General features: G+C 39.9%; 1 protein-coding gene across 1 annotated transcript in view; it reads left to right on the forward strand.

Annotated features, from left to right (window-relative positions):
- The window catches only part of LOC310902999 (uncharacterized protein), a 322,682-nt gene that overhangs the window by 13,422 nt on the left and 290,093 nt on the right, over positions 1-19,167 (forward strand). Inside the window, exons 3-4 of the mRNA XM_083845497.1 lie at positions 1,670-1,736; positions 7,034-7,218. The gene's annotated coding sequence lies outside the window, so the exon portion shown is untranslated. The remainder of the gene's footprint in view (positions 1-1,669; positions 1,737-7,033; positions 7,219-19,167) is intronic.

Genomic DNA, 19,167 nt, shown 5'->3' on the forward strand with positions numbered 1-19,167 from the left:
ACCCACAATATCAATTTTCTTCCTAATGTAATATTTTTTTGCTTGAATTTTGTGTTGGCCTAACAGAGAGCTAGTAGTAGTGCAATAATTTGAACTGGGTTACCTTCTTGCCAGTGTCCGTAAGTGGTTATCTAGAAAAACCTAATAAAGTTGGTGATAACAGGGATATAGACAATAAAAATCCTAGTAAACCTTTCTTCTTTAAAATATGCCTTTCAGGAGGTATGGAAGCTGTCTAGAAAATGGCAGTTTAGTAACATGCAGCGGAGTGTATTCTAGGAACTGATGTCATCTAGGGAGAGAGAGAAGGTAGATGTCTGTGTGTGCCAGCCCTAACAGGCTGTTCTTGTTGACTTAAAAGTTTCTTCCACTTCATTGTGCACCAATTTCTAGAATAAAGGCAATGCTAGCCCTCTGGAAATGAAACAAAACAAGGAAACGGGATTTCTGCGGGTTTCTGCATTCTGAGGTCAATTTTAATGCTTTCTGGGGTCTCAAATTACTGTTCTGATGCAGTCAGACTCAACTTACCTGTTGTGTCTTATTCAGGACATCCAAGCTATCTTTTATTCACTACATACTGCATCAAAAATAAACTTGCTTCCCTTTGAGAAACAAATACTGTGTTCAAGGAAAAAATAATTTGTATCTGGTAAGCATGAAGTTTATGCTTGGAATTTGAACAAACCTTTTCTTCTGGTCCCCGTTCTGCATTGAGTCAAGACATCAGCTAATTTCCTTAGGCTCTGTTGGGGAGGCCATTCTTTAATGTTTGAGCCTTTTCCTGTTCTCCCTATGCCTGTGGTAAGGTTGGCAGCCATTTGTTACTGTATCTTAGATATTTGTGGAAGTAACACTCCTAAACCATTCAACCAGGAAAATAAGCATGAAGTACATGTGAGAGTTTCTTAGGATACAGAAAATGAAGAGAAATGGGGAGATTGGTGGGAAAACTAGGTGTTTGATCAGAGCAGAGGCAAGATTGGCAACATTTGGTTTCTGGTTTGTTGCATAGGCACTGGAGTTAAGATAAACTCCAAATAATAAAACTGTAGAGGCTATAGAGCATGACCTGTTTGTATGTTCTTACAGGCCCTGTCAGCAGCTACGTGCTGCAGTCAATTCAAGACATACCATTAGAGGGTAGATTCAGATTAGATGTTAGGAAGAAATTATTCACTCAGAGGGTGGTGAGGCACTGGCACAGGCTGCCCAAAGAAGCTGTGGCTTCCCCATCCCGGGGGGTGTTCAAGGCCAGGCTGGATGGGGCTTTGGGCAGCCTGGGCTGGTGGGAGGTCTCCCTGCCCAAGGTAGGGGGTTGGAACTGGATGAACTTTACAGACTCTTCGAACCCCAACTGTTTTATTAGTCCCATTCCAACATCAAAGGTTTTAAGAGTGAAGAAGTCTGCTTTGACTGTGCCTTCACATAGTCAGGTAAGCACACCAACAAGAAGCCATCTGATGGGATACAGTGATCACAATGGCATAGAAGAATCAAAGAGAAATACATTGTTTATACTATTTGTCTACTTATGCTCTGATATCACTGTGTTCTCAAAATCTAGTTTTCTCAAAAGAGATTCAAAAGTAAATCACTTACCATAGAATCATTCTATAAATCACTTAAAAAAATCTATTTTTTAAATACTCTAATACATTTATTTCAGAGTATCCCAAGATGATGTGTCTTTGCTCAGATTTCATACCGCCATGGATGAGTGCTGTCTGTAACAGGTACCAGTCAGTCTGAGAGTCACTTTATTTGTTGCAGTGGAGTTGAAAATGATTCTAACCTTTTTAGGTCAAATTTTTATTCCAGAAGTTGGCAGAAGGATATTACTTGCATAGATAATTCAAAACAACCTGTTTGCATTTTCTTCACTTGAGACTTTGTGTAAAGAAAAAAGAAAAATATTTAAAAAATCCAAGTGAAAAAAATGCAAATAAATGTAGTTTTCAATTTGCTATTCAGTTTGTAATCCTAATTCAAATGAAGTCAGAATTTGCCTTTAGCAAATTTGGATTTAGCAAAGATGGAAACCTGTTCTTTAATGCTGCGCTGCAAAAAAAGAATGTATCTTGTTTAATATGATAGGACTTAAGCATATGCATAATGTGAAGCATACAGTTAACACTGCAAGTAATGTTCTCTAGTTAAGCTTTAGTACAGTGCAAATAAACTCAGATCTGACATGCTAGAACACATTATTTCAGGGAATAATTTGTGTTTTAATGCTACATGTAATATTTTGTGGTGTTTTCTAAATGTGACCCTGAATTAAAGGGTTGGATTTAAGCTTTACCAGCCTTTGGAGATACATGTTATTTCGTATCTCTTAATTTCATGTCAATATTTTCTGGCTCAGGTTTATTTATCTTGAAAATATTTGTTAAATTTTGTTTTACCTGTTATATTTTTGTTTTACCTGTTTTACCTATTTGTTATATTTGTTTAACTATGATAGAAGAAATATAGAAGATAAGCATGTCACACCTGAATTCCTTGTGTTCAATGGACTCTGCCTAATACAACCAGAGTTCTGACTGATCTGATGGCATTGCTACTGATAGTATAGCAGAGTGGGGTCACTTTCTGCTTTGAGTAGGGTTCAACATAATGTTTGAACTCAACCATTAAATTTGAGCTCAGTTTTATTGTGTGGCTTGCTGGTGATGGGTAGACTCTTACTTATTTTTTGCACAGCTCTGCAGAATCAAGAAGGCGAGTAGGAGTATGAAACTGTATTGTATTATCTAACAGTTCACAGAAATAAAAGGCCGGGAATGATAGCTTTTTTAAGGCACCTATGTTATATGGGGAATTTCACACAGAATCACAGAATCACATAATTGTCTAGATCGGAAGAGACCTCCAAGATCACCTAGTCCAACCTCTGTCCTAACACTAACAAGTCCCACACTAAACCATATCACTAAGGGCTACATCTAAACGTCTTTTAAAGACCTCCAGGGATGGTGACTCAACCACCTCCCTGGGCAGCCCATTCCAATGCCTAAACAACCCTTTCAGTAAAGAAGTTCTTCCTAACATCCAACCTAAACCTCCCCTGGCGCAACTTTAGCCCATTCCCCCTCGTCCTGTCACCAGGCATGTGGGAGAATAGACCAACCCCCACCTCTCTACAGTCTCCTTTAAGGTACCTGTAGAGAGCGATGAGGTCTCCCCTGAGCCTCCTCTTCTCCAGGCTAAACAACCCCAGCTCCCTCAGCCGCTCCTCGTAAGACTTGTTCTCCAGTCCCCGCACCAGGTTCGTTGCCCTTCTCTGGACTCTCTCGAGCACCTCCATGTCCTTCCTGTAGTGAGGGGCCCAAAACTGAACACAGTACTCGAGGTGTGGCCTCACCAGAGCCGAGTACAGGGGGACAATCACCTCCTTAGACCTGCTGGCCACACTGCTTCTTATACAGGCCAGGATGCCGTTGGCCTTCTTGGCCACCTGAGCACACTGCTGGCTCATATTCTTCTGCATATCAACCAGTATTCCCAGGTCCTTCTCTGCCAGGCAGCTTTCCAACCACTCATCTCCCAGCCTGTAGCTCTGCTTGGGGTTGTTACGCCCCAGATGCAGGACCCGGAGCTTGGCCTTGTTGAACTTCATGCAGTTGGCCTCAGCCCATCGCTCCAGCCTATCCAGATCCTCCTGCAGAGCCTTCCTGCCCTCGAGCAGATCGACACACGCACCTAACTTGGTGTCGTCTGCAAACTTACTGAGGGTGCACTCGATCCCCTCATCCAGGTCGTCGATAAAGATATTAAAGAGAACTGGCCCCAGTACTGAGCCCTGGGGACTCCACTAGTAACCGGCCTCCAACCAGATTTGACTCCATTCACCACAACTCTCTGGGCCCGGCTATCCAGCCAGTTTTTAACCCAACGAAGCGTACGCCAGTCCAAGCCACGAGCAGCCAGTTTCTCGATGAGAATGCTGTGGGAAACGGTGTCAAAAGCCTTACTGAAGTCAAGGTAGATCACATCCACAGCCTTCCCCTCATCCACCAAGCGCGTCACTTTGTCATAGAAGGAGATCAGGTTCGTCAAGCAGGACCTGCCTTTCATAAACCCGTGCTGACTGGGCCTGATGGCCTGGTTGCCCTGCAAGTGCCGCGTGATGACACTCAGGATAATCTGCTCCATGAGCTTCCCTGGCACTGAGGGCAAACTAACAGGCCTATAGTTCCCCGGGTCTACCCTCCGGCCCTTCTTATAGATGGGTGTCACATTTGCTAGCTGCCAGTCGACTGGGACCTCCCCTGATAGCCAGGACTGCCGATAAATGATGGAAAGCGGCTTGGCCAGCTCCTCCGCCAGTTCTCTCAGCACTCTTGGGTGGATCCCATCCGGCCCCATCGACTTGCGTACATCCAAGTGCTGTAGCAGGTCGCCAGCCATTTCCTTGTGGATTATGAGGGCCACATCCTGCTCCTTATCCCCTTCCACCAGCTCAGGGTACTGGGTATCCAGAGAACAACTGGTCTTGCCGCTAAAGACCGAGGCAAAGAATGCATTGAGCACCTCAGCCTTTTCCTCATCTCTTGTAACTAAGTTTCCCCCCGCATCCCGTAAAGGATGGAGATTCTCCTAAAACTCCTAAAATTTCTGAAACTTCTGTAGCCATATCACATATGTTGAGAGGGGCCAAATGAATTTTGTGATAACGTTTGAATTCTGCAGACCTGTTCTCCCCACCCCTCTTCACCTGTCATTATTTGCTTTTCTAGTCTTGAGTTTTGACCAGCTAGATTTTTTTTGTTTTTTATCCTCTGATAGTGCTGGAAAATTAACAAACTTCTACAGAGTTATTAGTCTACTGGAAAGGCTTTTAGTGATCTTTCTTGACATCATTCAGGCAGTAATTCAGTCCTCAAATTTAATGGAGTATAAGGTATCAAGCCTTCTGATGTAAGTAATGAGCTCCATATCCAACTTTTGTTTAGCTGTTCAGAAAAGGATTCATCTGTGCTTTACTAGGCAGACAGAGCCCTTGCTAAAATTCTCTACTGAAACATTTTCTGTAAGTTAAACTAAACTGTCAAAATATCAAAAATCTATTTTTTGGGGGTTAGGTATGGGAGGTGTCTGCTTTGTTTGTAGTTCTTTGGTGTTTTTTTTTTTAACATTTCTTATGTTTAGCCTCTACCATGTGCCTGTTTACACTTACTAACAATTCCTAAATGTAATTGTTTGAAAGAAGTGTATCAAGTTTTCCATTGTTAAAATCATAGCTAACCAAAGGAAGACAGCAGCCCTTGGAATAGTAGCATCGCTCTACTGGGGCATGCTGAAGTTCACGAACAGTAGTTATGAAAGAAGCCTCTTCCCCAGGACTGTGCATGAAACTTTAACTTACTGTTCTTCACACTTTGTGTGGCCCAAAGAGAACAGGAACAGAAGGATTGTGGGCAGAATAAGAAAGAAAAACAAGAAAAACACAATGAAGTATGCAGATTTTTTGCATCTTTTTATTTGCAAGGGAGCTTTTTTGTAGTTTTAAAATGCAGAGCTTTTACAGAGGTCTATGTTACATGTGTAGAAGCTTGTGACACTGTTTCACAATATTCAGGAGTGACAGCAAAGTTGAATTCTGAGCAGAACTGATCTTATGGGAGATTTCCCTTGTGAGCATTCAGCTGAGTCAACACAAGTCTCCATACGTTCACCATGGTGACATGCTGTGTACTTACAAACTGCAGTCGGCATTCAGTTATCCACGTGTACATGATCTGGGTTTTGCACTTTCTGTGCTACAGGTATAGAATTCATCTAGCTCCATGCAGGGCTAAGTCACTTGTGGCAGGTAAGATGTGCTGCCACAGAAAAAGGGCTACCCTGCTCTCTGGTTGTCTCAAATACAAAACCAATTAACTTACCTTTGCATGTATTGCAGCCTTGAGCCTGCTCTTACAAATCTGTTAGAATTAAATGAACTTCTGCAGAGTTAGCCAGTGTCACATGTCAGGAACTGGAAACATAAAGAACTATACCATATTAATTAAATGTATTTACCATTTCAGCTAAAGCCCAGGTGGGTTTGTTAGCTCTAGCTTAGCATTGCTTCCGTGGGAGGTTTAGGTATTTTTGCAGAGCTGCGTGTGCCTTGGCACTAGGTCACCTTGTCCTCTGGGTGCTGGAGGTGTTGTGTGAGTGGGTGAAGGTACACCAATTTCTCATGGTAAACCTGACATAAAAATGCATACATAGTACAGGGTTTCCAAATATTTTGGAGTGAATCATATTTGTACTTGCTGACATCGGCACTCCCTATCCAGACCTGTGCTCTGCAGAATGCCCTGTAATTCTGTACCTCCAGGGTTCTGCTGTTTAAGCTATGCTTGTCCATACTGTCAATTAATGGAGCACTGACAGTATATGGAAATCAAGCATCTGTGGACTAGCAGTTCCTCTTCTCACTAGAGTCAGGAGTAACTAGGAATGAGTAGGGCATGAAACAGAAACTGAAACACTACTTCAGAGTCCTCTATGGAACAAACATACGGTCTGAGAACATGCTGTATCTCATCCAGCAAGCCTTTGGTTTGTGATGCTGCATACCTCCATCAAGCTCTGAAAACCACTCTAAATTTGTTTGTTGGATGCGTTGCTGCACTGTGGTCAACCATCACATATGGTTATGTCTACTTGTATCCAAATACATCATCACGTTAATCCCAAGGTACTGCCAATTGCCACATGGTAATCAGTTTTGTAATTTACATTCACCTGTTGGAATTAATCTCCTCGTGTAGATAGGCCTAACCATTTTAATGATAGGCCACTAATGCATTCAAACACTGGTCAAGATAAAAAAAAAAAAAAAAGCTGTAAATGTAACTGATTCCTACAATGACTTGTGAAAATATGTCTATTTTAGTGAAGGTTGACACTTCACCAAAACCATTTTTTTCTGGGAAAGGAGAGTAACCAGGTCATCTACAGGATGAGTACATGTTTATAGATTCATCACACTGATGTTTGTTGCTAAGTGTTACTGGTTTTGTTTGTTTGTTTCCAGGGAGTAGAAAACTGTTGTGTCTAAGTAGAGAAAGAACGCTTAGGATGAGAGACATGCCTCTGGAGAGATGCAGAGAAATGCAGCAGCAGACAGGGAGGGAGAGATAGAACTGCAGCACAAGATAGGCCCTGCCTTGCACCTGTCATTACTCTCTGCTCCCAGGGTGCCTGAATTAACTGTCATAGGTAAGAAGTAATTTCTTCTCTCTATGATTCTCAGGTCCTCAGTTGAGTATTTTACTTTTTAATCTTAAGTCCAGCTGCATTAGCCAACTGAAATTCAACCTTTTCCATAATCCAAGGTAAGTGTATCTACATGTAATTTTGCCATTGTAAATTGCTTTCAGGTGATGCAACATATTTTTAAAATATTTTCATATGCCATTAGTTTTATGTATTTCTCTAGATCTGTACATGTGAGCTGAATAAGCAAAATGGTCTGTATAACACAAAATAAAGGGTATTGAAAACTGTCAGTGGGAGTATAAAGGTCATTGTGGGATGGTGCTAAATTATGTGATGTTTTAGAAAAGTCTCCCAGAATATTCATACAATGACATATCAATCACATACTGGTCTTAGCAAAAAAGAGGTAGTTGCTTCCTCATTTTAACCCTGCCACAGCCACCAGGCAGATTTACACACTTCAAGTTGGCAAATTCAGTGTAATTGTAGCTATCTAATACTTTGTAACATTTTTAGCAAAATGTGTAAACATGAACCTGGAAATTTTGTGATGTTAATAACACATGAAGAAACATGGTAGTGTTTGAAAAGCTATGAATTTTAAAAACAACGCACTAAACATAATAAATTGTAAGTTTCATAGACATTCTAAAGAAAAAGTCTTGAGACAAAATGCAGTCATTTCTTCAATTTCTGTGCTTCTTGTTTTGCTCTGTCTCCTAACTTTCCTTTTAGCTGTTCTGTAAAATAGAAGAAAAATCTCAACTTCTTCAAATGCAGAATAAGCTGACAAAACATTTTTAACCTCTCTCTTTATGTAGTACTGCAGGGTCATTTAAATGTTTGGTGTTATGCCCTGTGTTTAGAATTCATATTTTTGAAAGTTTTAATATTTGATAGATTTTAAAATACTGTTTTGAGCATTTCCCTGTTCTCAACCTTTGTTTGGGGCTGCAGATTTTGGCCTTGTAGGTGTGTCTTGAGAGGCATCTATCCACTTCTCTGGAGATGGCTTCTGGCAACCCTCTGTGGAGTGGCGGTTGTATTTATTTTAAATGGGCATTCAAAGAATTAAGGAAAAGTTGAAGACTCAATATGATCCATCCACTAAATAGCTGTATCAGAGGCTGAATACTGGTGACTTGACCATAGGAACATTCATGCCAGGAGCTGGATTTTTGTGGCTTAAGATGCCCTAAAGAAAAGACTGACAAGATAAATGCAATTGTTTTGAATCTTCCTGTTTGGGGATTTTACTATAATCTAGAGGAAACTTCTGATAAAGATAAAATTCTGAATTTGCACCTCCTAGTCTGTACAGCAGTCTTCCTTATTAGGAAGGGAAGAATTTCAGTTCACTGATATGTTTTCAGTTAGTTGGAAAGTTTTCTGCTTTTGATGGAACAGCCAGAAGCAGAGGAGGGTTTGGCTGGTGTTCGTACTGTCAGGCAGCAATGTAGTTATGCCAGACTTGTTATGCTAGCCAGAACAAATGTTGTTTTGTATATCACTTTCCTCTTAGTGTACTCAGAGCTGTCTCTCCAGTCATTCTCTGGACAAAGCTGAATGGGCTGCCCTATTGTTGTGTTTTTCACAGAACATTGAGGTTGGAAGGAACCTCTGGAGATCTAGTCCACCCGTCCCGTTTAAATCAGTATCAGCTGTACTTCAGGCTGTTGTTGTATTAAATATATCTAAGAATGGAGACTCTTCAGCCCTCTTTGGGCAACCTGTTGTAGCACTCAATCAACCTTGGATTAAACAGCTTTTTCCTATGTTTAAATGAAAGTCTAAATAGAAGTTACTTCTTGACCTGTTGTTGCGCACCACTGAGAAGAATCTAGTTTCTTTTCTCCCCCATCAGTCTTTTGCTGGACTCTCTGCAGTGTGTCCGTGTTTCTATAGAGCTGTTTTCTGGCCATTCAGACCCCAACCTGTAGTGTTGTAGGGGGTTACTCCTCCCCAGATGCAGGGCTTGGCCTTTCCGTTTGAACTCACTGATGTTCCTGTTGTCCCGCTTCTCCAGCCTGTGTTTATGCAAGGCAGCACAACCAGCTGTTCCTCCCAGTTCTGTATCATCTGCAGGTTTGCTGAGGGTGTCCTTTGTCCCATCATCCACAGCACTGATGAAGATGTTAAACTGTACTGCTCTAGTGACTTAACTCCATCTGGACTTTCTGCTGCTGATCACAACCCTTTGGGCCTGGCTGTTCAGCCAGGCCTCAGTCCACCTCACCCTCCACTTCTGTAGTCTGTACTTTAGCAATTTGTCAATGAGGATGTTACAGGAGACAGTGTTGAAAACCTTACTAACATAAAAATCAGCAACATTTGCTTTTCCTCATCTACTGAGCCACTGTTCTTCATCATAGAAGGTCACCATGTTCTTCCAACATGATTTCATCTTTGGAAACCCATGCTGAGTACTCACAGTTGTGTTCTTGTCCTTCCTGTGTTTGGAAATGGCTTCCAGGTGTGTTTGTTCTATCACCTTCTCTGCAAGTGAGGTGAGAATAAACAGGCCATAGTTTCCTGGATCTTCGTCCTTGCCCTTCTTGAAGAAGGGTGTAACATCTGCTTTCTTGCAATCCTCTCAGTCACCGTGACCTTTCAAAAGTAATTGAAAGTAGCCTTGCAGTGAAATGATACTAACTAGCTCCCTCAGCAATATTGAGCAAGAAAACAGAGGAAATGGTGGAAAAGCAAGTGGTCTGGGTTTTCTCACAACAGCAGGGTAAATAAGTGTTCTGTGAATGAATTTAGTTTTTCAAGTACAGTAAATAGAATCTTACACGTGAAGATGTTCAAGGAAACAACCTGGTATCCAACTGGATGGATAAGAATTCCAATCTTTAAAGTATATGTAGCAAAAACGTGTGTTTCTATATAATTTTTCTTCACAAAGAGAAGGGTTGAACATGTGCAAACTCATTAAGATGGATTATTCTTAAGGTTAATTGAGGTATATCAGTTTGCATTAGCACTCCATTTCACAGTTTTGTCTGATTACAAGTACAGCATTGACAAATACATTCACCTTTATTCAGTGCAGTTTCTCTGAAGAAACTAGGCTGAGATCACTAAGAGAACCCTGTAGAACAAGCTATTTGTAGGCTTATGGAAATCTAACTGTGGAGGGTCATTCACCATTGCTTTCTGAAGTCCTCATGCCTTGAATATTATCCTTGGTATTCAGGTACTTCTGATGTTGGTTACTCCATTTACAAAACCCCAGGTTTTCTTTTGGAAGGATCTGGAATGTAAGGACAGGAAAGTTAAGTTCGCAGTCTGAAGTGTAGAATGCTTCTGTCTGTGGCATCATGGTTTGGTCTTAGGAAAACAAATAATTATTTTTCCTGAGATTCATCCTGCAGCTGTTAGTTCTTAACTTACTAACTACAGAAGGTTACTCTGCACATGGGAGCTGCATTTCAGTATTTACTAGGTTCTGTTTGTAAATTATCTCATTTCCGGATTAAGGGCTTGAACTTGATGAGCTAAGCATCTTGTTCTCAATAAAAGTGTGTATCACACTTGAAATCAGTGGGAGTTTTGTTTTCATGGCAGCTTCAGACTTGATTGTTGCATATTTGGTGTGGACAAGAAACACGGAGAGCATTAAAAAATATTTAAGGACCTTCTCAAAGAAGCGTGCCTAAGATTGGATACGTAACTATATTTATCATTCATTCAAAACCAATTTCAGATGACACACCTTAACTGCACTGTCTGCATTTGTACAGTTGACCCTAAAGGTTTCTGTGCCTGTCTGTACTCTCATGGGGTTAACAGAATGGAAGATTTTCAAGTGAGTAGCAGATAACGACCAGTACATTTTTAGTACCAAATTACAATTTATTTGAACTTGCAGAAAGATCAGAGTTGGTGTATTTCTACTGAATTAGGATTTTTATATATGACCGTGGACCGAACTTGGCATTTTAGGTATGGAAATGTGACTGAATTATGGATAGTTGTTTGTTCAACCAGTTCTGTCAGTGAAGCAGAATGATGAAAAAACACATGGTAGGCTGGCAGAGAGACTCTGCTAGTAAATGAATGCTGAATTGAGCAATTAGGCAGGAAATCAGAATGAGGATTCACTCTAAGGCAACACATGGCAGATGATACAGAGCAGGACTAGAGACAACTGTTGAAACTGGCAGAACATTGTCAGCACCTGGTAGTGTGATCTATGGCCAGTACAGCCAGCATCCTGGATCTGGGGACTTAAGCATGGCGTGAACATTTTTCTTGTCTTTCCTGAAACATTTTGAGTGCACCAGCTTGCTCGGAAGAAGCAAAAAAGAAAAACAGTTCCTGCTGAGTGAAAGGAAAAGAGAGAGGTTTAGTTCCTTTGAGCTCAGTGTAGAAAAATGTTCCCTTTTGTTTCATTAAGTCTGCATTATGGGAAGTAATTGCTGTGTAGTGAATGAAATATCTGAAAATGAAATATTTTATTTGAAATTCTTCCATAAATATTATGGTGTTACAGGTCAGGGTAGTAAAACTTAGCACTGCAGTTATGAGCCCAGTCGAGTTGGTGGATTCAGTAATAATCACAACCTGATATTTGTGACTTACTAAGTTTTAGGTTTCTTAGTATTGGAAGGAAATGGAACACATGTATGCATAATATAAACTTCCAACCATTTTACTGCATAATCCTAAATCTGTTATTCTGTCCAAGCCCTATAGAGGCCTACCACTACTGCTGTTATGGGTGCTCTCTGCTCACTCTCATCCAGCTGATCCTTGCTTCGGCTTCACAGTAGAAATTCAGTGGCACAAGGAGCCTTGCTCCAGTCTTCCACAGTGTAATTTCCACAGATTGTCACTGTATAATTCCAAAGCCTAAAAAGCTCCTGCTTGCACTGTGTCATTAATACTCATCTAAAGTAGCAACATTCATTCAGATAACTTTTAAAAACATTAAAAAAAAAATCAGATCTCTCTGCTAGGATAAAGAATGACTTAAATCTTCCTTAAAGACTTTTCTGCATTATTTTGCAAATATTTTCTATGTCAGAAAATCTATGTAGTAACTTTGAGTCAGCATTTAACTATCTTGAAAATGGCGTATTACAATTCCACACCAAATGACTGAATTTGATTATTTATAGCATGTGTTGTGAGACATGAACACCAGCATGCGTGGTAGGGGTGAAGCTAAGCTGGTACAGTATCCCAGTAAGACCTGAATGTGTGTTCTCTGTGAAACACAAGATAGCTCTGCTGTAAGCATGCTGTTGCTTCAGCTGTAGCCCAGATAGTTCTTGGGAGGTAGACGTGTATGGGTTAGTGTGAAAAGCGGAGTCTTAGCCTCCAGTTCCAGTGTTCCTTGATATTTCTTGAATTAGATGCATGCCCTGAGAGAGGGTGTTAAAAGCTGTCATTTTAGTGAAAAATAGCTTTCTGTATAATGTCATCAGTGTCACAGAATACGGAAAGTTCTAGAAATCCATAGTGGATAAATCCTCTTTATCCTTTCATATCATCTGCTTTCACTTCTCCTTTCTAGTACTCCAGTGCTGGGAAAAGCAAACTCCTTCCCTTCAGGAGAACCCAGTCACAGCCTCATGGAAATTAAGTGTAGAGTGTTTACTGTGGGCTGTGAGAGTCGAGTGTTTTCTCACTTATGGTTGATCTAGCTTTCATAATCAAAATGAAGATTAAAAAGCATTTTCATGAAAATATATTCTGGCAGTGATTTGCATAGTATCTACTACTATACTGTTCGAATATAGAATGCTAAAGTGTGGCAAACTAGGTCAAATTCTCATTTGATAATCAAATTCAGCTGTGCTGTCTGGTGAGCTGCTGTGTACCTAGTAACTGTTCTCATGCAGTTCAGCTGCAATAGGAGATGCTACCTAATCCTGTCACGAGAATGTGGTGGGGACTTTAACTGCAGTAAGCAGTTACATTCGGGGGAAAGGTTGATTTTTTTTTTCTTTCCTTTCCTCCCCATCTGCTTATTAAATAAAGTGCTAGAGAGGATTGCAAATGACCAGTACTGCCTAACAGATAGGAGAAAACAAATACCATTCAGAACATCATCATTCAGTGATTATTACCATCTAATACTGTTTGAGCATCCCCATTGTTGAACATAACCTATTCACGGAATGTAAGTTAATAAATCTGCGAAGTCACAGGCTGCATCTCAAAATGAATTAAGTGCCCTGTTATCAAAGCATGTGCTTTTACAGGGTAGGTTAATTAGTGTTAACTTCCTTTGTTCACATATATAAGGGAAATTTTCATAAAAAGAATGAAGTTCTAATGTTTTAGATCAGCAGGAATAAATAGAAAACATAACCTGCATTAGCAGAACATAGCAAAGATCTTAACTACTACAAGATTGATCTCAGGTGTCTAAGTGGGAAGAGTTGTCCGTGCATTTTTCAGATTAACCAGGGTATCCAATTTCTGAAGGAGCTGATAAGAATCAGAGGACTCAGCAAGCCAAAATGTCATTAAATCTCTAAAAATGTATGCTACCTCTTAGCTTTCAGTCTTGACTTCAGAAGGGAACAAACACTTCACAAAAATACACTGATAGAGTTACTTCATGCAACCTGTAGGAAAGGTTCCCTGTCTCATTGCTTCCCAAATTAAGAAAACCCTTCTTTGGTCATCCCATCTACCTTCCAGTAGTGCCTCACCTTGGGATTCATTGCTTGCTTCTAAAGATGCTTCACCTCTTTGTCACTGCTATTGCAAGAAAATAAAGCTTATGTAGTGCCCTGTGTCTCGTAGTTGCTTAAGCGCATGCTGTGTAGCTTGGTGTAGTTTGCAAGATGTTCATGATGAGCTTTATAAATAATACTTTAGTATTTCATATTGATGACAAACTAAATTAGGATACAGTTTGTATAAGACAGTAATAATGACACCCTCCTAAATAAAGGGCAGAGCAGCTGAAAACAAATGGAGGCTTTAACTAGCACAGCCTAAACTAGTGCAATCAAAACTGAAAATTTCAGGAGGAAGTTTTCAGATAACAGCAAACCAACAGCAACCTCAAGAATATTTGTGTGAATGATCATTTACGTTGTCCTCTTGGGTGTGGATTTGGGCTCATTTAAGAGGATCGAAGTCCAAGCCACACAGTTTTTTCTCCACAAGTTGTACCTTTCAGTGGCTAAAAGAATGACAGTTTTATTCAGTTACTTCATTTCTTTATTTTTCACATCTTTGAGGCTAATTTTACATATGATTTTAAAAAAAAAAAAAGTGAAATTTTCATGGCCTTCCTCCCCTCCCCCCCTTTTTTTTTAATGGTGCCAGGCTTTCTTATTATATTCTAGGCTCAATTATTCTACTAATATTAAGAGTATTCACTTGACTGTTCTTGACCTTCTTGCTGACATGGTCTCTGCTTTGCTATCTAAAGAAAGGAACCTGAAGAACATTCGGGAAAAAAATGACCTTTAAATGCCTGCTCATCTCAAATAAGGAATAACAAGGGTTCACTGGCTCCCAACAGATGGTAGGCTTTCCTTAGATGTCAGTACAGATTTGTTTAAATAAAAGAAGAGAAATGCCTATAAGGCATTTTGTGCAGAATCCTGAATTTGGTAGCTAGATACTGACTCAAATGACATCTCTTCAGTGGGTAGTAGTTGAAGCTACCTGCAGTCACATAAAAGGGGGATTTCAAAGGCATAGCTGGCTAAGCCTGGTTTAAATGTTCCAGATAAATTGTCATATCCTTCAGCCTTGTCTTATTTTTGAACATAAAATAGATGTAATTTATGAAAAGCTTGATATAGACTAGATTAAAAAGGATAGCATTGCTCAGTTCACATAAAAACAGTTGATTCAAGGGCTGATGAAAACCCATGAAGGTTATCAAGTGTCTTCCCTTCGATATTAATGTTCCTTATTTCAGTTCATCTGGCCTACAGTTGTCAGAACTTGCTGTAGACACAAGCAATTTGTTGGCACGTTCCTCATTTATAGGCAGAGGATGAAAGTTCGATTGGAAATAGAATGGATCAAAGTATTTGTATGTTCAATGTTTACAGTCCCTGCTAACCAACCAACCTGAAAATTGTACTATCTGGGTAGCTTTGAGATAGATAAAGAAATTAATTAAAATTAAGCTAGATGAAAATCTTACAAACCACACAATCTGCAAACACTGATAAAATGTGTTTTGCTCTTGCTCTTTAAACAATAGCTTCAAGTCTTTCAGGGGTTTTGTGCTTGCCAGCCAGAACAAGTAGTAAAACTTTTCCTTGATTGACAAAGCATCTCAATGTTAGGAAAACCAATGCGGCTGTTTTCTCAGTTTCAGAGACCAAACAAATCAAAGTCCAATGATGCATTGGTCATGTCTGACTGAAGGTGATAGTAGTTTTCCGTATTTGTCCAACTTGGTGTGCCTATCTTTGCCCAAGAGTATTGTGCAAAAGTGTGTCATGCCACTGCAGCACTTGTGGCAAGTGTGGTTTGTTCCTGCTTGATGCTTAAGATCAAGGAAACTGTATCAATACCAGATTCATCATTGATGACACAATATGCTTCTCCTTCAGAAAAGGCACGCTGCCAGTGGTTTTTTAATTGCTTCCCACTTGGAAAAAAATAGCGTAGGAGGGCAACAAAGGTCAGTATCGACCTCCCAGGTTGCCTTGGGGTCACATGAAGAATCGTTTGTTTTTCAGTTTAAAACCAATGCAAAGAATCATTCCATTTTTCTAGTGGAAAAAAACAAAAACAAAAAAAACAACCAACAAGGCTCTAACTTCAAACTATGTCTTAGCTTCTTACAGCAAAGTGTGAGGCCCTTTCTGAACAGGTTGTAGTAAAGGAGAATTCGGTGATGAAAGGCAGAGTCTGACGAAAGAGATCCTCATGCTTGGCAAGGAGGGTGGCTTGGGGAGAAAAGTTGGCATCGAGGAGTAAGGTGTGCTGAGAAAGAATTAAAGTTACCTTTAAAGTGCCTGTCTTCCTTGTGACTGGCTTTGAATTTGCCTGGGTATAAATTAAATCCTATGATGCTGTGAAGATCATAATTTTTCTCCTATGCTTGTTTGAGACAAAAAGTTGATGGCTCTTTGCAGCCTGTTTGAAATTTCCTTATGTTAGCAGCTGGGGTAATCCAGATGGATATGGAAAGAAGTGGCATTTAGGGAGGGAGCCAGAAGGAAATACCTGTGATCTTGAGCAAGGTTTTGTTTTAGGACACCTGGGTGATTGTGGCAGTCAGTTCAGAGCAATCAGACTGACACTGATGACAGGAATGGATACAATGGTAGCCTGTAAAGCATAGGAAGAATCAAGACACAGATGGTAGAAAAGTCTGCGGAAGACTTCGGTTTTCCACAACTTGAATGATTTCCCATAACTTGAGTTCTTTTGCTCCAAGCGTAAGTTTTAATGCTGCTACTCTGCTTTGTCCATGCTTATATCCAAGGAGACTTGCTATTGCTACAGTTTGGGTTCTTTTATTTCAGAGCCTGAAGGGGTTTTCCACAAAGGTGGGGTTTCTTGTAACCTGAAACTAGAGGGAAAAAGCTGCCATTTAATTTTGATGAGACATCCTTGAAGCCAAGTTGTCAGTAGCTGAATGACCCATGCCATGTCTGTAGAGACAACTGTAGCTTAAGTTCATAAAAGCTAGCAGAAGAAATGGAGGGCTCATTGCTCCTTCTACTCTGGTTTCTCATGTAGTAGTTTTCTGCAGTCTGCCTCAATTATGGCTCTGCCATCAGTTCTCAGAACTGCTCCATGAGCACTGAGGATCGGCATGGAGCTTAGTCTCAGCAGCGAGTAACGAGAAGACTTGAACATTCATTTGCTGCTTGGAACTAGGAAACAGAAATAAGGTTTGATCTGAAGTCCCCAAAGAGTGTGCTGGCTTCCATTGCCTGCTAATGAGCTGTACTTCTGTTTCCAAGAAGGAAAGGTTTATTTGCTCTTACTGTGTTTTGAAAGTTTTACTGTGGAAATGAGAGATTCCAAGAAGGAGAGGGTAAATGCAGATAGCTTGTCACTGAACTGTGAATGGGCAGACAACGCTGTTTTCTAATGGCTTGTTGGATTGTTATTAGCAGTGAGAACATAGCCACCTCTGGGTTATTTCTTTTAGTGTTTAACAGTAACAGTAGAAGCCTCCAGAAGACAAGGAAGTGGGCTGTTCATCCCTTTTGCACAAACATATTAACGAAAGCAGCTGTGAAGTTGCTATTCAGATCAAATCTTTATTTCTCTTAATTTTCTTCTCCATCAGACAATGAAGGTAACTAGAAACAGGTCCAAACTTGAAATTCTGCAGTCAAATTTATATTCTTCTAAAATTATTTACTCTCAGGTCTTTACTTTTCTAAGGTGTGAGGAGTAACAGGGTAGAATCCTGGCTGTTTTCTATACCATGACAAAGACTTAATAGGCATGCAGGGATTTTCCTTTCACAGTTCCCCTGTAATAAAAAAAAAAAAAAAAAAAATCCATCAACTGTGCTTCATCTAACAGCCTGTTTGCTTTCTCGGGATTTCAGATTTTCAGAGGATATGTGTTACAAAAGTATTATTTTAGTAAACCAGAACATCTCCAAAATACCAGCTGCTTATCAAAGCCATAGGGTCCTTTGTTCAGTTTTTGCCCACAGTCAAACCCGTACAAGACAATTACCAGTTTTCTCTAAGGGCAAAGTTGTCCTGCCTGACAGTACTTCTAAGTAGATGCTTGTGTGTAATCACCACTTAGTGTTTGAGCTAAAATAAAAACTGGGCTTCTCTCAAAAGGCAAGGAAATTTATAACATGATGAAAGGACCTGCTGCAACGATTTTAAAATATGTGATTATGTTTGGGCAGTTCTGCCTTGCTCCATATTAGCCAAAAGAAGAATAAACCAAACCAACAGATTTTAGGGATGAATGAGGTTTAGCAAGAAGGCTGTGCCTTGCTATGATTAGATGTGGGATGAAAAGAACTGAGGGAAACAACCCAAAAATCTATTTGCCTATCAGTAAAGACCAGGATTTCTCATTAATTTTCACTTACCATGTTGCTAACTGCTAAATATATCATGTTCACTGTAGTGAAGAGAGGAGTAATTTGATTGGCAGTTACTTCACATTATACATTACTCTTCATTGGGCCTAAATGTTACATTTAAGTGGGCATAAGCATGTTACATATATGTATGCTTGTGTATCTTTATCAGAACTTTGTGTTTCATTTATGACTGCAGGACTTAATATGGATAAGCCCCATTTTTGAGAAATTTGAAGCTGAAACACAAAAACACAATTCATTTGTTTTAAATGTGTCTTTGCAAAATGGTTTTCTTCACTTAGTTTTGCAGGTGGAAGAGTTAAGATTTAGCCTAAATCTACAGTAGATTTATGATTGTTGCCGCAGGCAAAAATTAGCTTAGCAGCTTTGTTAGCAACTCCATGTTTTTCTTTCTGAACTCCACTTTAATCTAGCAGAACTGTAAATTGCGTCTCAACAGAGCAGGTAAACTGAAGGTCAAGGAGAAATTTAAAGTGCTGAATCACATGACTTTGTTTTCATGAAGGTAAGATTTCTGGAAGAGCAGGTCATAAGCTGAAAACTGTGGGGGTCAAAATGCTGTTGAAAAAGTAAATAACTTTTTATGGGGGCCATTTTTATGGGGTGGTGGTGTTCCTTTTTTTTTTTTTTTTTCTCTTTAGAAAAATATTAGGCAAGAATAATATAATATCCTTAGTCAACCATGTGCCTTGCTGCAGCCAAATAACTACTTACAAAAACGAAGTTGTTGCCTAGTGTAGATTTTATCCATAGTGCATGTTTGTGGAACAGGCCTGGATGTTACCTTTGCCTTCATATAGGTACTGCTCTGAGGTCAATTTGAAAATGATAATTTCTGTTGTGCTACACAGAAATGTCTGTTCTTCAATTCTACACTGAGGGCTGTTGCAGTAAAAATATCAGTAAGGCTTGGACTTGGT

This window comes from Anser anser (assembly GCF_964211835.1).
Source record: "Anser anser genome assembly, chromosome: 7".
Classification (NCBI taxonomy): domain Eukaryota; kingdom Metazoa; phylum Chordata; class Aves; order Anseriformes; family Anatidae; genus Anser; species Anser anser.